The following is a 21,840-nucleotide window of genomic DNA, read 5'->3' as shown; positions in this document are numbered from 1 at the left end:
TGATAATCTACTATATGTCAGGCACTGTCATTAGCTCATGAGATAAGTAAATGGCAAAGCATTCAAAGATCCCTATCTCTGTGAAACCCAGCAAGGGAAGACATGTTCTTTTTTCTTTTAAATATCATAAATTACAAAGTCCTAGTTTATACTTACTGTCATGGTATAATTTAATAGCACACACTCTCACTCTCAAAAATGTCCCAGTTGAGGGCTGGGTGCAGTGGCATATACCTGTAGTCAGACAGCTGAGGCAAGAGGATCACAAGTTTGAGGCCAGCCTCAGCAACTTAGTGAAGCCTAAGCAATTTAATGAAGCCTCTCTGAAAAAGTCCCAGTTGAGGCAAAACTTTTATGTTTACCCTATAAATAAGTAAACTATGTATTATGTTCAATAATGCTATGGAACAGAAAAGAAAAAAGTGTATCATGGTAAGGGGGTCTGAAATGTGGGGAAGGGCCATTTTTGTTGGGTGTGTGGGAGACTCCCCCTTCTCGGAGAACATCATGGAATCCCTTACCCCTCCCCCTCCTCTCCAAAGGGTGCCAAGCCAAGAGCATCAAATTCAAAGGTTTCTTCAACCAATCCCCACAGAACACAGTGTCTGCTCACTGTTCCAGAGTCATCCTGCCAATCAGCATCCGCCACATCCCCTATGCAACCCTTTTTAAGCCAAAGCTTATAAGCTCTCTTCTCTCTTCTCTCTCTCTGCCCTCTTCCTCTTCTTTCTCTCCTCTCTCTACCCTTTCTCTCTCTCTCTTTCTGCCCTCCTTCTCTTCTCTCTCTGCTCTCTACCTCTCCTTCAGGCAGCCCCCCAATAAAATCTCTTGGTTGAATCTCTGTCTTGGGTGAGTCACTTGCCTTTCATTGGTGCCCTGACCCAGATGGGACTCCCCTGCTTTTAAGCAGGACTCCCATCCCGCTGGAGATCACCACCTGAGATCACCACCTGAGCGGAGACCAACCTGTGCCCATCTTCTCAATCGCCTGCTTCCCATCCACCATCTGCCTCTGCTGGCTTGAGAACTGGCAAACCCCCTCCCCTCCTCGAGCGTGGGTCTCCTCCTCCCCCTCTCCATCCGAAACCCTGGCCCCCGGTGACCCATAGCTCCCAGGGCCCTCTGGGAGGGCCCCTCACCATAGGATTTCAGTGACGACCGTATCCTCCGCCTGAGGTCTCCTTCTGATATTTGGCTCGAGTGGGACCCCCCTCCAGTCAACATAGCACACCCTTCCTCAGAGCCCCAGGAGCGAGCGGGCGGGGCCTCCTCCCTGCCGACCGCTCCCCTCTCCAATGCCTCCTCCGCAATCTGGACACCCTCAGCCTAACCCCAGAGATCAATCCCAAGACATTGACCAAAACCATCGGCCCCCTATAGGTCCTTAGACCCCGCCATTTTGTGGGATCTCTACAATTATTGTATGCATGAAGTGGCACCCCCTTTCTCCACTGAAAGGGCCTCTCCAGAAATCTTTACCCAGACTGATTTTAGAACTGTCAGCAAAGGAGTCTCTGCAAAAGAATCCAATGTAGATAAACTTCCTATTTTCGTGTCTCCTGTTTACTCGGTCACTGGCCGAGAGGATACCAGCTCTCCAGGTGCTGGACACCCCCTTACTAGTTTTTCACAAACGTATCCAGTATAGTACTTTGAAGAAATGTGCAAACAAGGCCTCTGGCCTTGAGCTGGGCTTCACAGAGATGTCTGCATTTTTAAGCTAAGTTACAAATGGGCTTCGTGGTAACAGCTGGCAGGGGAAGGAAAGAAAGGGGAGAAGAAGCTCTCCCCTTCTCAGGTGTTGTCCTTGAAGGGTTAACTTGACTAGAACAGTGAGAGAAAAAGCTGCTTTTATGTGAACTTCTGCAGACTGTGAAATTCTGAGCCCCTCCCCGTACATGCTGGGTATAAAACTCTGAAACTCCCTGAACTCGGGGTCCAGGGGATTGATTGATGACAGTAAAAGCTGTGTCCTCTGAACCTGGCTACAGCCAAATAAAAGTGTTTCCTGCTATCTTTGGTGCTTTGCCTCGTTTGTGCCTACAATAGGTAGAGATTTTATACATTCAGGCTTTCCTCCTCCTTCGCTCAAATCCCTCTCTGTATCTCTTGCAACCCAAAGCATGACCTTTTGGTTTATAAACCCTCCTCTCTTTCTGCCACCTCATTCATGGATTCCACCATATGGTCCCCCAAACCCCTCCCCGCACTCTCCACCTCTCACGCCTGAGGGTTCCTTCCCCCTTCCCGAGGAGGACCTTCCTCAACCCGAGAAACCCTCCCAACAACAGGCCTCACTCTCATTCCCCCCTGCTCCTCGCCACCCTCCTGGCACCCACCTCCTCACTCCTACTCCGTCTGCTTCCTCAGACACCCCAGATGGCCCTCTCCCTGGGATTTCTTGTTTTGGGCCTTTCTCCCACGCATCATAAACTCCTGCAGAACCACACAGGCAACATGTCTAACCAGACCTTTAACCAGCCTCTCCTCAGGGATTTCCAGCTACTTGCTCCCTCGGAGGACACCTGTCCCTTAGTGAAGGCCTCACCAACGGCTGACGGAGTTCACCGTGGTGGATGTGGAACTACACAAAGGAAACACGACTGGGAACGTCACTAGCCTGTCACCCAGGGTTTCTAGGCCCATTCGCTCTCGTGTGCCTCCTCCTGGCCGCCGGTCTTTTCTCAGCCAGTCCCTCTCACTGGACCTCCAGCCAGAAGCTAATGTGGGGTCTCCTCCTCCCTCTTCTCCTTGTCTCGGGGTACCTTTGGTGTTCTTAGGCTCACATGGAGCACAGCTGGTTCATGGAGTTCCTGGAGGCCCTCCGACAGGACAGCTGGCTGCCTCCCCCATTAGCAGGGACAAGGATTGGATGGAGACTATCCATGACCTATGGCTTCCAGGAACTTCCATCGATTTCAGCCCCAAGGAAATTCACATCTTCAGCACCCTGGCCTTCACAGCTATGCTTCTCTTGTCCCCGCACCCTGACCATCCCTCCCTTCCTTCAGAGGATCTCATCATCCTGCTCCCAACACAAAAACAAAAAGGGAGGATTGTTGGGTGTGTGGGAGACTCCCCGCTGAAGTTAAGTTTCCATCTCACGAGAACATCACAGAATACCTTACCCATTCCCCTCCTCTCCGAAGAGCACCACACCGAAGAGCAAGAGCGCCAAATTAAAAGGTTTCCTCCACCAATCCCCAGTGGACACAGTGACCGTTTGCTGTTCCTGAGTCACCCTGCCAATCCCCTACGCTACCCTTCTTAAGCCCAAGCTTGCAAGCTCACGCTCTCTGCCCTCTTCCTCTCTGCCCTCTTCCTCTCTGCCCTCTTCCCCTCTTCCTTCTCTCCTCTTTCTGCTCTCCTCCTCTTCTCTCTGCTCTCTGCCTCTCCTTAGGGCAGCCCTGCCTCCAATAAAATCTGTTGGTTGAATCTCTGTCTCGGGTGAGTCACTCACCTTTCAATTTTAAATAGAATGCCATTTTAAATATAATGGTCACCATACACTTCATTGAGGTCACATTTAAGCAGAGACTTGAAGGAAGTCTGGGTGTTAGCCACGTTGATCTGTACATGATAGGTATTCCCTGCAGAGGCAAGAAAGCAGAGTCTCTAAGGTGAGATGGTGCAGAGTATGCTTGAGGAATACCAAGGAAATTCGTGAGACTGGAGCAGAGTGAATGAAAGGCATTGGAGAAAATGGGGTCAGAGGGGTAATGTGGCAGTCACATCATAGGGAGACTTGTAGGCAATATTGGGACTCTGGCTTTAATTTCAAATGAATAAATGAACCATTGAAAGACCTGGAACAGATCAGTAAGTTCCACTAAGATCTGACTTTTAGTAGATCACCGTGGTTGCTCCATTCAAAATAGAGCTTGGGGGTGGAACGACAAAGGTAGAACACAGAGATCAGTTGGGCTGCTGTTGCAATAATTCAGTAAAGAAAGGTTGATGGCTGAACCATAGTAGTAGTAGAGAAGACGGTGAGAAATAGCTAGATTCAGGGCATGTTTTGAAGGTAGAGACAACATTTTAATTGGACAGTAAAAGCTCTTGAGAGGTAGACAAGAAAGATTATGTTAACATTCTCATTTTACAGATGAAGAAACTGGAACTGAGAGAGGTTGTAACTTGCCTAAGTTTCTATAACTAATTGAATGGAAGGAAGACACAGAACCCAAGTCTCTTATTAGTCTGGAATTTTCTCTGTGTTACCCAATGATTTCTAACATACCAACAGACTATATGCTATTCGGGGGTCCTCTTCATATCAGTTCCAAAGGAGTCTTCTCAAGCAGAACAAGCTTAGAAGGGCTTTACCAGCGTGAGCTTGGGGTCTATCCAAGCCACATACTAAGGATTATGTCCACTCTCACATGTAACATTTGACTAAAATGATTTAACAAGTTGTTCTTGTGGACATGGTTTAATACTTTCTAATGAGGCTCTATTGTCTAGTGGGGAGAGGGAAGGCAGAGATATACTTGAGTTTCCATCCTGCCCTGACATATATACACCATGAATTAGCACAAGTTATCTAATATATGCCTTTTGAGTTTGTTTAGAAACATGAAATAAAATGCAGTCTAACAAACACACTAGGCATGTTCTTACAGGCTGATCTCATTGTCTAGATTCTTCTCCCACAGGTTTCTACCTGACTGGTTCCTTCACATCACTCAATATTTATTTATATGGCATCTCCTGAGACAGGTCCTCAAAGACCACCCAGGCTCATTCTCTTCAGAGCACTTATTATGGTAAGAAATCAAATTCATATCTGCTTATGCATTTATAGTCTCTCTCACCAAGTAGAAAATAAGCTCCATGAGGACAGGGAATTTTTTTTTTTCATTATTATATCCCCGGTATATAGAGGAGTACCTTTTACACAGAAGTCTCCCCAATTATTTGATGAGTAAATGAGTCTCTCTCTCTTGCTCACTCCCCAGGTCAGAAGGTATTGGTCTATTTTCACTTTTCCATCTTTGAAACTAGACTTTTCTCACCCTAGCACCTTCTGACTCTCACTCTTTGTCTAGTGAACCTCTACTCATTTTTCTAGTCTTAGCCAAACAATCACTTCCTCAGAAATGTCTTCCCTCTCCCACACCAGGTCATTTCTGCCTACCGCAAACTCTAAGAGCATGATGTTCTTTTCCTTCACAGCATTTACCATGGTTTGTAATTATTTATTTACTAAGGTGATCAATTATTTAAGATCTGCCTCCTTCACTGGAATGCAAGCTCTCTGAGTTCGTTGCTGTTTATATATCCAACACCAACCACAGGACTCTCTATAAATGTTTACTAAATGGAGAAAAGAAAAATGCAAGCACGTGCAGGAAACTTGGAACATATTACAGAACCCCTGAATGTTTATTAAGAACCCATAAAAAATGAGTTTGGAAAAAAAGAATCCATTTCCAGAAAAACGCAAATTGTGAAAATATAAATCGGGGACATGCCTTCCTTTGGACAAGCAGGAAGGATTTACTGATGACAAGGCAAAGGTGCTCCAGTCACATGAGTGAGTAGGTAATTCAAAGGTCATTTCAAAATACTGCCCAATGGACACGCAAGCAATTTCCTCTGAAATTATTTTTCCTGTTGATCCTATTTTCTTTCAAAGAATTTGCCAAGAGGGCTTGCACTATCTATGTAACTTCTTATAAACAAGTATGTGGTTCATTGACTCCAACTCTGAAAACAGTTCCAATTTCATCGTGAACCTGCAGAGTGAATATAATAGCTAACTAGATAACTCTGCCTCAAGCACAAGAACAAACTCCATTAAGAATAGGAATTCTTGAGTCATGGGTCTTTCGAATGGGGCCTTCTACACTTTGGTAGGAGAGGATATGAGGAACTACATAGTTCACTTGACATTTATATGTGCAATTGACATTTGTAAGTATACTTGACATTTAAGATCAAATTCTGGCCCTTGCCACTAAAATGACTTCAAAATGAGAGATCTTAAGAGAGAAGAGCACTTTCCCAAGTAAGGACACAGTCACCACAATTAGACTTTATAGCAGAAAGAGAAAAGAACTCAGTTCAACTGCGCAACCAGCACGCTAGCTTCATACTAGAGGTTCTAAGCATAGAAGTTAACTAGTGAGATCAAAATAAACACACATAAACTCAAATTACCTTTTTCTTTGACCAGATCTGATACGGCTCCCCTCTGGCTCCTGCCTCAAGCCACCCGGTGGGGCAGCGAGGTTTACACAAGACTAGCAGGAGAGAGAGAGAGAGCATGCCAGAGGATGGCCTTTTATTGGGGAACAAGAAATTCAGGGGAAAATTCCATCCAATGAAGGTTGAGGGGGACAGCATTCCAAGGTCAGGGTCAGTGATTGGTCTCAGGGTCAATGGTCAGTCACACCCCCACAGGGATGGGCTCTTGCACCTAGAAAGGGTTGGGATTAGTTCTGACACAGTTTAGCCTGAACACCTCACACCCCGTCAGGGAGGTGTCCAATCACCTGTAAGAACAGCTTCCCACACTCAGTATATGCTAGTGTCTGTCCTCTGTGCCCAATGGTGGTTGAGAGAACATCTATCCATTTTGTCTCAGTTAGGTAACATGCTGTTCTTTGGTAGACGATGAAAATCAAACCTTGGAATGATTCACACCAATGTTCATAAGGTAAGTTGTGCTAAATCAACCTATCTGCAAGCATCCCAGGTACCCTAATTTATGCCCCCACCAAACAACTTTATTTCTTTATCATAATCATTCCTATGGCATGCTAGCAAAGTGGAGAAAAGCAGGGAAACAAAATAAAGACCTTAAGAACACTAGGATAGTTGAAAACAGAGGGGACGATGGTTTGGGCAGCTGAGTTCCCATCTTACCAGATTGGATGACTGACCTTCTTCATCTATCTAATATTTACAGCTTGTTATCAAAATTGAAATGGTCAGTTGAGATTTTTCTTGTCCCTTAGGTGAGGGGTCAACAAATTAAGGATGGACCATAGGCCAAATCTGGCCTTCCAGTTGTTTTTATCTATTAAGTTTATTGGAATACAGCAAAGTCCATTTATTTAAACAATGTCTATTGCTGCTCTTATGCTAAATAGTAGAATTGAATAGTTAAAATAGAGACTACTGAAAAACCAGCCTCTACCTCAGAGCAAATCCTGTCCAAGGAAGGGACATGGCCTTTGTCCTTGGAAAAACCCACAGAGCACTCCTAGGCACATTCCCACCCTGCTAAGTTGTTTATCTACAAATAACAGGAGAGATCTGCTGTGCCAGGTGTCCCTGACTCAGTCAGTCTAGGTGGGGACCCATAGCAGCCCCCTAGCAGCCACCAATCAGCATGAGACAGGGAAATATCTGGGATGCCAAATAACCCTCCCAGTAGTTTATGATAACATGTTGGGAAACCATGTAGTTCAGCGCGTACACCCCTCTTGGCTTAAACCAATCAGTTCAAATGAATACCCCTTTTGTACTGACCAATCACCCCTACCCAACTTGTTCCTGCCAGTGAACGTGCTAGTCATGTTTTAGAGTTGTTATTTGATTTTCCCGTGGTGTGTGATGATTTGCTAAGGGATGCTATGATGTATGTGAAGTCCCTGCCCTCTCCAAAGAATGTATAAAAATGCTGCAAACCCTGGGCTCGGGGCCTCTCAGCGTCACCAGTTGCTGTGTGTGTGCGCGGAGGACCGAGCTAGTTCACAATAAACACCTCTTTGCTGCTTACATCGATCTTGGATCTCTGGTGGTCTTTGGGGGTCCCGAATTCGAGCATAACACTACCTGACCTACGAAGCCCTAAATATTTACTATTTGGCCCTTTACAGAAAAAGTTTATGGACCCCAATCTTAGGCTATGGTTACCCGACAACTGAAAAGACACCTGGACAACTTAAAATATTTAATTTTTTTTTTATAAAATATATTTGTTTAGTTGTTGATGGACCATTATTTTATTTATTCATTTATATATGGTGCTGAGAATCAAACCCAGGGCCTCACACATGCTAGGCAAGCGCTCTACCACTGAGCCACAACCCCAGCCCCTTATATGGGTTTTATCAATTTATTTATTAACTCTTTTTAGTTGTAAATGAATCTTTTATTTTATTTATTTTTATGTGGTGCTAAGGATGGAACCCAGGGCCCCACACATGCTAACTGAGTGCTCAACCACTGAGCCACAAACCCAGCCCTTTAAATGGGTTTTATAAACATAATAAATTCTTTTCTGTGTTGGTTTTTCAACAACAAAAACTTCTCTGAACTTTGAGCAAAGTATTGTTTTTACTTTTGCTTCAAATCTTTATAAAATTTAGCCAGATTGTGCTCACTACACTCTAAAATGTATTTCACATTAAGCTGAAATGTATTAAATTAAGCTGAGCATAATATTACAATGTGGAAGAATAGAACATGCCCGGTCTTTGGAGTTCATTCAGAGTCTTAACAGGACTTGTGTTCCATTAACAAACAACCCAATGGGCATTTAGATAAGTCTTATGATCTTCAAAGTCTGTCGAATATTTGCTTTTTTTATTCCTCTGTTTTGAACAATCACTGTGTTCTCAAGAACTTTTCAACTCTGGGTTCTCTCTGCTAACAGAAAAATTGAGGTCACATCCTCCATTTGGTGGCAATTTACTCACCTAACCTGCTGACCTTTTCTCATGTTCACCAACACTGTTTTAATCTAGATCAAATTTCCTAACTCCTAATAAAAGCCAATCAGCATGGACACCAGAGGTATTGCCCCTGCCCTGAACAACAGGAGGCCAGCAACAAAGTCACAGAGGACATTACAAAGAACTAAATAGTCATTATACACTGACAGCAGAATTTTTACCAATTTACTTAACTATCTCTGATAATCACTCTCTGCACATCCATGAAACATCTGGAGTGTGGAAATTTACTGTAGAACCTGGAAGGGTCAAGAAATAGAGCTTTGTCTGTTTTCTTAGCTTTGTTTGGGGACAGGGGGATAAAACAAATTGTGGTAAGGGTGCATCTATGCTGATTTGAGTATTTAGAAATTATCTGATTGTTCTGGTATCTGTGGAAATCCCAATGAAAATATGAGATGCTAGAAATTTCTTAGCTTTCCTGGAAAATGTTTTTCTGCAGAAAGATGCCATCAGTTGGTTCTATCATTATTGTGATCATATTCCTCACCTACACAGCCATGAGCAGACCCAGGATTCCCTGCCTCAGAGATTGGTCTGGAAACTGTTCCTTTGAAACTCTACACCATGCTTCCTATCTGGAATTCAGCTTTCCCATTTCCTCAAAAACACTCAGGGTTATCTGGAAGAGTCAATCCTGCTTGAGTTAGGAAAGTCTACTAGAAACCGTGTTGGTGAGGTCCTGATAAAAACTTGCGATTGTAAACCTGATGACTCTGCCCCATGCTCCAACAGAGGAACTCCCTTTGGACATTAGCTGCCCCTTGTCTCCTGAACTACTTATTTGCATAGAAGCCATCAACACCTTGTTTTCTGGAAGCTGAACTTCAAAAAAGTTTGACTACACTGTCTGCCTTGCAAAAGGTCTGTGCAATGTCTTTAGGCCACTGGGTTCTGGAACAAGACCCTTAAATTATACCACTTCAGGGAATACTATTCAAATTGTAATCTGTGTAAATGGTGCCCCCCTGGGAATGTTGCTGTATACAATTTGTGTAACCTTACTGTGGGAAGCAGAGTAATAGCCTCCAAAGATGTTCACATCCTATTTGATTATAGAGTGAGGAAAATGTATGATTATAGATGGAAATGAGGCTAATTCACTGACCTTAAGATAGAGAAATTTATTTTAATTAACCATTAGTGGTTCATTTTATGTATCAACATTGATGAATCATGGTACCCATGTATTTGGACAAAAAAAAAAAAAAAAAAAAAAAAACATTTTCTGGGTGTTTCTATAAGAGTGTTTTTAAATGAGATTAACATTTAAATTGGCTGACTTTGAGTAAAGTAGCTTGTCCTCCATAATCTTGATAGGCCTCATCCAACCAGTTGAAGGCCTGAGGAAGAAGGAATTTCTAGCATATGGATTTGGACTTGAACCGCAACATCAACTCTTCCTTGGGTCTTCATCCTGCTGGCCTATCCTTCAGATTTTGGAGTTCACAGCTTCCATTATTGAGGGATATGGACAATAGGCCCCAGGGAACTTCTCTTACTGTTCCCTACTGGCCCTCCTGACCCACCCTAAATGAGCCCACCACCAAAACTTCTTCCAAGACCTGGTCCTGCTAAACCCTATAAAACCCGAATCCTTGTTTCAGCTGCTGCCATTTTCCCTCCGAAAATGTGCCCCTCCATTGCTTAAGAAAGCATCACTGGGGCTGGGGATATAGCTCAGTTGGTAGAGTGCTTGCCTTGCTTGCACAAGGCCCTGGGTTCAATCCTCAGCACCACTGGTCCGTTGATGTCTGCCTCCATTTTCTTTTCTACTCTCTTTCATGTGCTTTCAATTATCATTTAAGACATTTCTTTAAATCACTCTCCCCTCTCCCACATATAGAAAGAGTCTGACTGTTTTTCTGTAGAATTCTGACTAATACTGAAAAACCAGCCTCTACCTCAGAGTAAAGCCTGTCCAAGGAAGGGACATGACCTTTGTCCTTGGAAAGACCCACAGAGCACTCCTAGGCACATTCCCACCCTGCTGAGTTGTTTATCTACAAATAACAGGAGAGATCTGCTGCCCCAGGTGTCCCTGACTCAGTCAGGCTAGGAGGGGACCCATAGCAGCCACCAATCAACATGAGACAGGGAAATACCTGGGATGCCAGATGACCCTCCCAGTAGTTTATGGTGTTGGGCAACCATGTAGTTCAGCCCGTACACCCCTCTTGGCTTAAACCAATCAGTTCAAATGAACCCCCCTCTTGTACTAACCAATCACCCCCACCCAACTTGTTCCCTCCAGTGAACATGCTAATCATGTTATAGAGTTGTTTTATGATTTTTTCCGTGGTGTGTGATGATTTGCTAAGAGATGCTATGATGTATGTCAAATCCCTGCCTTCCCCCAAAGAGTATAAAAATGCTGCAAACCCTGGGCTCGGAGCCTCTCAGCGTCACCAGTTGCTGTGTGTGCGCGGAAGACAGAGCTAGCTCGCAATAAACATCTCTTTGCTGCTTACATTGATCTTGGTCTCTGGTGGTCTTTTGGGGGTCCCGAATTCGAGCATAACAATACATCTTGCATGATCTCAGTGGATCCAATGTACTTACAAGGGCCCTTTAAATATGGAAGACAGTGTTGGAAGGGAAGTCAGAGTGACTAAGAAGGACTTAGTCTTTCACTGCTGGCTTTAAAGATGGAAAAAGGGGCCCAAGCCAAGGAATGCAGACTGCTTCCTGTAGAAGCTGAAAAGAGAAAGAAAATAAATTCTCTCAGAGTCTCCAGAGGGATTGCAGACCTACTGACATCTTGATTTTAGCTCAGTGGGACTCATTTTGGATTTCTGATTCCCAGAACCAGAAGATGAAATTTGAATTCCTTAAACTGCTAAATTTATGGTAACTAGTTCAGTCAGCAACAGAAAACTAATATAGCAAGCAGAAGCTCTTCTCTGGAGTCTGATCTATCTGATTCTCACTTATCTCTATAACCTACCACAGGCCTGCAATTCTTAGCTGTAATTCTAAAATCCAAAAAGGCTTTGAAAAATAAAGGTGCTTTGTAACTTATTTGGCAGCAAAGCCTGACTTGACCTGAACTAAATATGGAGCTATTTATACTCTATTTCTTACTATGTATAAATATTCATGTATTTCAATCCATAAATATTAATGCATTGATTACATAGTGTTACCACTGCCCCTGCTGATATTATATAATATATGGTACATTAACCATATCTCTTTCTAAAATCCAACAATTTCTGAATTCTGAACATATCTATACCCAAGGATTTTAGATAAAATTTTGTGCACTTGCTGGTGATACCGCCAGTTATCGATGAGGAGTCCTGCTTCCCCACATGTTGAAGTTTGAACATTAGAGAAGCACGCCGAGGCAAGCATATAAAGCAGGGTTTATTTAAAAAGGGGTAACATACAAGGGGGCCATAGCTGGTATCCTGGTATCCCCAGAAGCAAGGTGTTCTGCCCTTTCTATGTGTCCTAGGCTTCCTTTGTTCTCCTGCCCTCTTCCCCTTATCTTTCTCCTTCCTGCGTTCCTGACTAGGCCCAGGGATGCTTGCTGGGCTGGCCAAAAGGTGGGAAACAGGTGGGCTGAAGGGGGAAGGGCAGGATGGAGCAGCCCAGGACACATTAATTAACAACCTTATAGCTCCCTGTAGGGAGGGGTAATTCCTGGGGCAGGTTATCCTAGCAACAGGTTGGAGCAGGGGGAGGATCTTGATAAGGGTGGAGGAAGGGCTCTGTAGGAATTAACATTTCAATCCCTCAGGGGACAGTCTCCAACTTGCCAGACTCACTCAAAATTGGCCTCCTTAATCCAACCTGACTCAATTTACCTATCTATACTGACTGCCTGTCTAATTCTGGCTTCACTGGGTAGAGTGGCACCTACTGGTAATAATAGCAACTGGGGAGACTGAGGCAGGAAGATCACAAGTTCCAGGCCAGCCTCAACAATTTAGCAAAACCCTGTCTCAAAATGAAAATTAAGAAAGCCTGGAATGTAATTCAGTTATAAAGCACCTCTAGTTCAATCCCCTGTACCAAAACGGGGGTGGGGGGAGGTATCGATTACCTGGATGATTTATTGCTTGCTGATGCTAGGCTCAAATTTTGATCCTCCTGCCTGCACCTCCCAGTGACTAGGATTACAGGTGCACCACCATCCTGGCTCTCACTTTCTCTCTCTCTCTCTCTCTCTCTCTCTTGTAGTTCCTTTATTCCTTCTGCCTTTATTTGCATACTACATGCAAGCTAATACAGTCTATAAATATTTGAGTTCCTACTCTGTACCTCATACCTGGCTCCCTCTTTCCTCTTCTCCAGTGTTTGTACTGAAATAAATCTCCCATAATTAACCATAAAAACTCTGGCCAAAATAGTCTGCAACAGACACTCTCTGAAGCCAAAAGACAAACAGCATTGAAGAAAGAACATACTAGTCAAACATGAAGAGAAGGAAAGAGGAACTTGTTTGTTGAGTAGAGGCAAACACATGGCCTTTACTCTTACATTCTGTAGAGCTGAGAACAAAATTGTAGAAACGGGATCCCTGGTTAATAGGAGCTTATAAAACTACTCAACTTACAATAGGGCAGAGAAATCACAATGACCTCAGATCATCACCTGTTAAGTGCCAGGACTTCCCCATGCATCATTTTGAAGCCAGATTTAAAATTAGGTAGTCAGTGTAGTTAGGTAAATCGGGTCTAATATTGAGTGAGATCTAAAATGGAGGCCATGAGAATGAATTCCCCGAAAAGTTGAGCAACTCTTGAAATGTTAATGAAGTCCAGGAAACAGCCCCCAGCAGATATAAAGATAGCCCATCCCAAAGAAGTGTTAATGAACAGCAAACTTGAAGATGCTGACTCAGAAGTCCTTCCTGCCCAGATTACTTCTTTGGCCCACCTGTGTCCCACCCCTCTGGCCTTCCAACCTACATTCCATCACTGAAAGAACTATAAAAAGGGGAAACAACCACACTTCCACGGATTCCACCTCTTGGGTCCCCTTCTTCCTCCGGAAGAAGTCTTTTCTGCTGTCCTTTAATAAACTTCTAATTTTCCACTCTGACCTTGCCTCGGGGTGCTTCTCTGGTGTTATTCTTTAACATTGGGGAAGCAAGGACTTGTCCCCGGTCAAAAGCAGTAACAATTTCATTTAATCCTCATATCAATATGACATGGCTTTTACTATGCCAATATTTCATTGATGAGAAACTGATGTTCAGAGGTGGTGCAGTGTCAGAGTCAGGCTTTGAACACATATCTATCCAATCCAGCTCCTGTGTTCTTTACATTGCCTACACTGTGCTGCTGCTTCGTGTTTAAAAAAAAAAAAAATTGCTTCTTGATTTAGATAAATTGACTGAGGTAGTAGATGTAAGAAAACAAAGAATTCTACAAGAGGGATCAGGGAAAAGCTCAAACCCTTTTCAAATTCTTTTCATTTTCCGCAGTCTTTCTATGGCATGTTTTCCATAGCTAAAGTTACACGGAATCTTCCCCTTAAATTTAAAAATAAAATTTTTCTTTCAATTCTTAGAAAGAAACCCCTCACTATCCTGAGACCAAAATACACATTGTTAGAATTTTTTTAACCTCTAAGCACAGCTGAAAAATGTACATAGCTCCTTTTCTTTGAGGATCCCCCCCACACACACCTCTTTACACATGCAGATCACATTCCTTTGAGATGCTGATCTTTTCCCAGGATGCACTCTGCTGACAGAAAGACAAGCTTAGTGCACAGAAATGCCAGTTGAGTTGACAAGCAAATTCCATCAGTATGCAATGTTTACACAGTACAGTTTAGCAACAGCAGTTCACACAGTCTGCTGTCTTGAATCAGAATTCTAATTAAGCCTTAAATCTTCTGAGTTGAGATTAATTCTTATCACTGAGGTCTTAGACTTTCTGTTGTAGAAATCTGAAGCTTTGTTTGTCTGCAAAGAAAACAGACTATAATCCATTAAGGGCTCGGTCCAGGTGGTTGTTTATAAACATCCTGGTATACTGTTTGCAGAATGAATGTGATTCTTTGGGGGTACATCTAGGGATTTTTTATCATTAATTACTAGCTTCAGTGGTTGCTGGGGATCCAAGAACTATGCTTTTCTAGAGTTGCCTATCCTCCAACTGACACACAAAATGAGTGGGTTTGTGAAACAAACTTTGGTCGTTGATAATAGCTGTTGAGCTCAAGTTGCAAGCATCTTTAGAGCACATTTTTTAAAAGGCTGTATTGGCAAGCTTAGAGAAAATAGTATCTAAATTTAAATGTAGTTTCTACCTATTAAAGTTTCTGAAGTACACTTCAAAAGAGACAGCTGGAAAGCCAAGTGCCAATTCCATTTCTTTGAGCTTTTATCTCAGATAAATTTCACCATCTCTGTCACAAAGGCACAAATGAAGCTTATGAAGTACCAATTACTGTAGAGCAGCCCCATTGAAGTCAATGTTTTCCCCTCCCTTAGTTCAGACTATATATCATCAGCATTATCACCTAAGGTATGTTACAGGAAATTAAAAAGAAATGATTACCACTAATCCTTTCCCAGAATTAGAAGTGGCAGAAAAATAACACATTTTAGAACTTCATTCTTGAGCAATTTGGTTCTCCCTGCCTAAGCACAGGTGACAGTTCAAAAGGCATGGGGTGGGGAAAAGGAAGGTCAAGCTTAAAAAAGTTTTCTGATTCTCTGAGACAAAAAGGAGGGATTCCAAAGATGCTAGTATTGCCAGAGACACCTCACCCAACACATTTACAAGGGCAGTGGAACATTCTGTAATTTGAGGTTACTGTTAGAGAAAATAGTATCTAAAAGATGCAAGGATCACTGCCCAACACACATAGAAACCAATACTATGGAACCTGGGTTTTGGCAAAAAGAAAAAGCTTTATTGTGCAGCCAACCAGGAAGGAGGCCAGGAGCTATAATCTCAAATCTGTCTCTCTCCATCACATGGGAGAGAGGGTATTTACAGGAAGGGAGAGAGGACAAGTTGCTTTCTGATTGGATGCATGCCTCTTCACAGAGCTGAAGTATGGACAGGATTATGCCAGGTATTTTAAAGGTTATGGGCTTGGAGATACTTGCATACTTCAGGTGAGAGATGGGGAGAGGAGACAGCTTCCTATGTCTTCATTCAAATTAGGGTCATGAGCCATGAGTGATCAATCCCCCCTCTCAAAGGGCCTAGCATAGGTCATGGCTCACACCAGGAACTCACTAAATAGCTGGCACACTGAAGTGAAGGTTTTCCATCAGGAAAGTGAAGTGATGATAAATAGCTTCAGGAAAACTGACCCGACAGTGCTGTATGGCATGATCTAGATCTGCAAACAACTGGACAAGGAGAAGAGTCAAGAGACAGATTAATAGAGAATGGAAAATAAAATAAAAAATAAAGCAGCAGGTCAACCTTATTAATAATCAGGACAATACTAATTAAAACAACAATGAAATCATGTTTCCCTGTCAAATTTGTAATGATTAAGAAATCTATCCAGCAGCTCAGGAGGCTGAGGCAGGAGGATGGCAAGTCAAAGCCAGCCTCAGCAACTTAGCGAGGCCCTAAACAACTCAGTGAAACCTTGTCTCTAAATAAAAAATAAAGGGCTAGGGATGTGGCTCAGTGATTAAGCACCCCTGGGTTCAATCTTGAGTACCAAAAAAAAAAAAAGAAGTAGGCATCGTCTAGCAATATCTAGTATTGGCAAAGATTTGAGAAAAGATATCTTTTGGAGAACAGTTGGACAATATCTCTTGAGATTTAAAATGAGCACATCCTTTGACCCAGAAATTTTACCTATAGAAATAGCATCACTTATGGGGGCTGGGGCTGTAGCTTAGAAGCAGAGCACTTGCCTAGCATGTGTGAGGCACTGGGTTCGATCCTCAGCACCACATAAAATAAAATAAGTAAATAAAATAAAGGCATGCTGGGCTGGGGATGTGGCTCAAGCGGTAGCATGCTCGCCTGTCATGCGTGCAGCCGGGGTTGGATCCTCAGCACCACATACAAACAAAGATGTTGTGTCCGCCAAAAACTAAAAAATAAATATTGAAATTCTCTCTCTCTCTCTCTCTCTCTCTCTCTTTAAAAAAAATAATAAAATAAAGGCATGCTGTCCATCTACAACTAAAAAAAAAGAAAGTATATCACTTATGCACAAAGAGGAGGATATATAGGATATCTGCTATAGTCTGGTTGAAAATAAGCCCAACAATAACCCTGCAAAGACAACTTAAATCTCCAGCAGTGAAGGTCTGGCAAAACAACATGGCAAAAACTAAATAAATAAATAAATAAAAATTAAAAAAAAAAACATGACACATATTAGCAATAAAGAACAGTCTAAAAGAATGAGAAGACCTACATGTATTGATATGAAATGATCTTTACAATATACTAGTAAAAGGGAAAACAAATTAACAGAACAATGTATGTAGCATGATATTATTTATTTTAAAAACCCAAAACAACTAAATATGTACATATGTAAAGAAAAGGCCCTGGAAGGATACACACCAGATGCTTATGAATTGAAGCTACCACTGTTTTTTTTTTTTTTTTCCCTATTGACTGATCTATAAATATGCCTAAGGCATACTATTAAGTGAAAAAGCATGTGACAGTAAATTGTGTGTAGTATGATCTTATGTACATGTCTGAAAATCTGTATGTGTACGTAGCTATATTTGTAGTTAAACAGGAAATGGTCTATAGGATACATGACACCATACTAAGTAGGTGTCAGTGATTCCCTCTGGGCAAGAAAGTAGGATGTGGTAGGAGTAGGGCTCGTGAGACCGGTTGATGAAGTGATATTTTCTGTGTTTACTACATACACTTTTGTGTTAGTTATATATATTTTTAAATGGGCCCATATAAATTTGCAAAATTTTGCTTGTTTAGAAAAAATATACCGATAAGAGCAACCCCAGGTTTGTAGAGTTTCCAGTCTGGACCCAATCTGTGGACCACCTGGGAGTCATCTCCAGCTAATAAGATTAAATCACCAATTTAAGGACAGGTTGGCTCACCGACCCAAGGGCCAAGTCTACCCATTGAGGCAGTCACTAAGGCTATCTGATGCTGTCACATATGGAGACTCCAAGAGCAGATGCATCAGGCTCCAGTAATACCTCTCGCCGCCCCCAATCCAGGCCCTCATACACTGCAGTGGTTTTCTTGGACCTCTAGAAATTATTGCACAAAATCACTATGGTATAAGGTTTTGGTGCTTTTGCTTGCTGATGCTCTGGATGACTAGATAAACTGCAAATCGGTCTGTCCTCATTTAAGTACATCCCTAGGCAATGTCTTGCTACAATATACACTGTAGATCAAATGGCACACTGCTACACAGAGAGCTAAGGCACAAGGTACGGTTGCCTTCAAACAACTGAAATTTATACTTCTCCTTCCTAAATAAAGAGTCTGTGCATTTCCTATAGGCACACAATTCTTTCAAACTGGGCATACTTCTTTTGGAGCTGTCCATATTTGGGGCACCCGGTGTCTCCTGGGGATAATTGTAAGTCAGCAATTTGTATTGAGTGAAGATGGCTTTAGCACCACCGTTGGCTCCAGCTGTTTTATGATGTGTCACACTTTCAGACAATACAGTTCTAGGGAATCGGTATAAACAAAGTAAAACTTAGAATAAATGGAGCCCTGACTTTTTAAAAGGACACCTAGGAAGGTTTTATTAGGATCTTTCTGGAATTTGGGTTTTGTCACTTTCTTAAATCATTTCAAGACAGAAAATTAAATCACTTGATCATCTGATCACAAGGCAGGCATTCATTCATTCATTCAATCATTTAGCACTTCATTCATTCATTTAACTACTTTATAAGTATCATTTGCTTAATCTAATGAAACCTACTATGGGCCAGGAACTCTATCAGGTACTGAAATGCAGTGTTTTCTGTGGCCGATAGTACTGTTGACAAATGCCAGAAGGGTGAAAAAAAAGGATCTTTAATGTCATCAGACAGAATGACACCTGACCGGCTTGGTTCATGCCATTCATGCATCAACACAAGTATATACTAAGTGCCAGGCACTGTTTTAGGCACCTAGGACATAATTGTAAACAAAAGCAAAATCCCAGCCTGGAAGTCTATCTAGTGAAGATAACTATTGATCAAATAATCACCTAAGGAGTATAAAACACAATGGTGCCAAGTGTCCCTGAGATGTCCTTTTGTCCCTCATCCCTGCCTCTACTTTTATAAAGGGCAAACAGAGCAGGTACACTTCTATATCTTATTGAACTTCCAGGTAAGATTAATTTGGGGGAAAAATGGGGTTTGACTTTTAAAAGTTGGAAAACCACTACTGCATGGTTTGGCATTTAACTTGGCTGTGAATTTTCATTCTTTGAATCTTTCCAATTGTGTGTCTGAAATCTGAGGTTGCCTTCTTAAAATTTATTTCTTAATCTTGTTCACTGGTCCTTATTTCCATAGGGTCTCCAATACCCTCCTCTTATAATCATTTCCTTCAAGATTTTCTTCTACCTTTATATCTCAAATGAATTCTCATTAGTAAACAAAAACTACCATGAAAAGAATTGCTCTTGTTGACCATTTCCTACATGGAGAGGTGATTGCTAATGCAATTCATTCTTCTTTTTTTTTTAAAATATTTTGTCTTAGTTGTAGTTGGATACAATACCTTTATTTTATTTTTATGTGGTGTTGAGGATCGAACCCAGGGCCCCAACATGCTAAGTGAGCACTCTACGGCTGAGTCACAACCCCAGCCCCTACAATTCATTCTTGATGGTGGAAATAACATGCAGAATTGATTCAACAGCACACTAAACCCATAACCACCCCAACTAGGAACAAACCTATCTTGGTGTATTCAACAGAAATGTTCTTATTTTTTGTAAACATATTTTTTTTAGTTGTAGATGGACACAATATCTTTATTTTACTTATTTATTTTTTACATAGTGCTGAGGATTGAATCCCGTGCCTCACACATGCTAGGCAAGCTCTCTACCACTGAGCCCCAGCTCCAGCTCTATCTCCAAACATAAATGTTCTTAAATTTTACTTGGTGAGTATTTTTGATAGTGGTTTAGTATGATATTGGACTTGTTCCTATTCCCTTCACAAATAGCAAAAGTGATTCCTTCATTCTCAAGTTACAGTGCAATTTGAAGAGCTTCAAATTCAGAACATCACTGATCCCAAAACAACTCAGTAACTTCTAAGTAATATTTGGAAATGTCTACTTACCTAGCCAACATTTGTCAATGCTTTACTTTTTAGTTTGGGGATGACTGCTTTACAGTGCTATTACCCATGTTTGTAAAGTTCTGAATTACTAAAAAATAAGAAATAAGGAAGAACATTTATATATTCTCTATTTTGTAATATTTCAATGGTACCCTGACATCCAAATTTGCACTTACTAGGCTATCAAGAAAAGAGATTATATTGGTTATAGGCAAACCATAAAAACATGGATGCTGACTGGTTAAACATTGTATGTTGGCCAAATATACTCCCTTAGCTAACCAAACTACATTTATAATTTCATTGTGCAAATAAGATATTGACATAATTCCATGCTCTTCCTAATTGTTTTATTGTTTATAAGCAGATGGGTCAGGCCAATTTCCAGAAAAGGAAACTGTAGCATGTTGAGTGATGATTCCCCCAAAAGATATGTCTATATATCTACATGAAAATACCAGGAACACGTACATGATATTTTATTTGGAAAAAGAGGTGTTTGCAGATGTAATTAAGTTAAAGACCTCAAGATGAAATCATCCTGTCTTATTCAGGTGGGCCCCAAATCCAATATCCTTATAAGAAAGAAGAGCAAAAGACAGATGCATACAGAGGGCAAAGTGATGGTGAAGACAGGGGCAGAGTGACACTCCCACAGCCAAGGGACGCCTTTAACCACAAGAAGTTGGAAGATGCAAGGAACAAACTTCTCCAGACCCTCCAGAGGGAAGGTGACCTTGGCCATACCTGGGTTTCAGACTTCTGATTTCCAGAGCTGTGAGAGAATGAATTTCTATTGTTGTGTGTGGTCATTTGTTACAATGGTCACTGTGACCTAATACAATAACCATGTGAAGCTTTCAAGTCATTACTTGGACATTCACCCTCTTCTCAATCCTTGGAAGGCTAACCAGCTCTTATTATTGAGCAAGGGACGACTTTAATCATTTTGAAAGTGGAAAATCTACTCCAGAAACCTTTTAAAAATTAATCAAAATTTTAAATTCAAGATAAAGAAAAGCCAAATTTCCAACTATTAAATCACCACAAAGAAATTATTTCCTTCAGAGCACTTGAGCCTTGTTATTTTGGTTTGTTGTTATATAAAAATGCATTATGTCATTCCATAAACATCTAAAGAAGAAAAAGCATCCAAAATCATCCTTTTTTTTGTACTGGGGATTGAACTAGGGGGCATTTGACTACTGAGTCACATCCCCAGCCCTACTTTATATTTTATTTAGAGACTAGGGTCTCACCAAGTTGCTTAGTGCCTTGCATTGCTGAGGCTGGCTTTTAACTCACGATTCTCCTGCCTCAGCCTCTCGAGCTGCTGGAATTACAGGCATGCACCACTGTGCCTGGCCCCATTAATTCTTAAGGCAATATGATTTGTGTGTACTTCTGAGGTAGTCTATTTAATCAGACTAGTTTTCATTGCTTCAATTCAGTTAGCTACATTGTTTTGTGTTTGGAGAGAGAGAGAGAGAGAGAGAGAGAGAGAGAGAGAGAGAGAGAGTGTGTGTGTGTGTGTGTTTGTGTGTGTGTTTTTGAGGGTGGGGAAGCAGAGACTGTTTCAGTAGACCACTACTTGTTCAGCTCTAGCTGGCTTCACATATAATATTACTTGCTGTGGTCTTTATACTTTAGGTAAAATAGCCTGCAAAGATAAAAATGGTTTTTACTAAGCATTGCTAGCATAAATTTGGAAAAAGTCAGCAAATCTATAAAAGTTCACTAATTATTCACTCTTTTAACCTATTTGTACTATAAGACGTATACTAGAAGGAAAGAAATCCCTTTTTACATAGTTATTGCAAGCCAGACAACATTTATCATTATGAAAGGGACTATGAAGATACATTTTATTTGCATAAAAAAGATCAGTGTATTATTTCACTTCAAAATGTA

This window comes from Callospermophilus lateralis, chromosome X (genome assembly GCF_048772815.1).
Source record: "Callospermophilus lateralis isolate mCalLat2 chromosome X, mCalLat2.hap1, whole genome shotgun sequence".
Classification (NCBI taxonomy): domain Eukaryota; kingdom Metazoa; phylum Chordata; class Mammalia; order Rodentia; family Sciuridae; genus Callospermophilus; species Callospermophilus lateralis.
The sequence above is the reverse complement of the archived record's forward strand: the minus strand, read 5'-3'. Positions refer to the sequence as shown.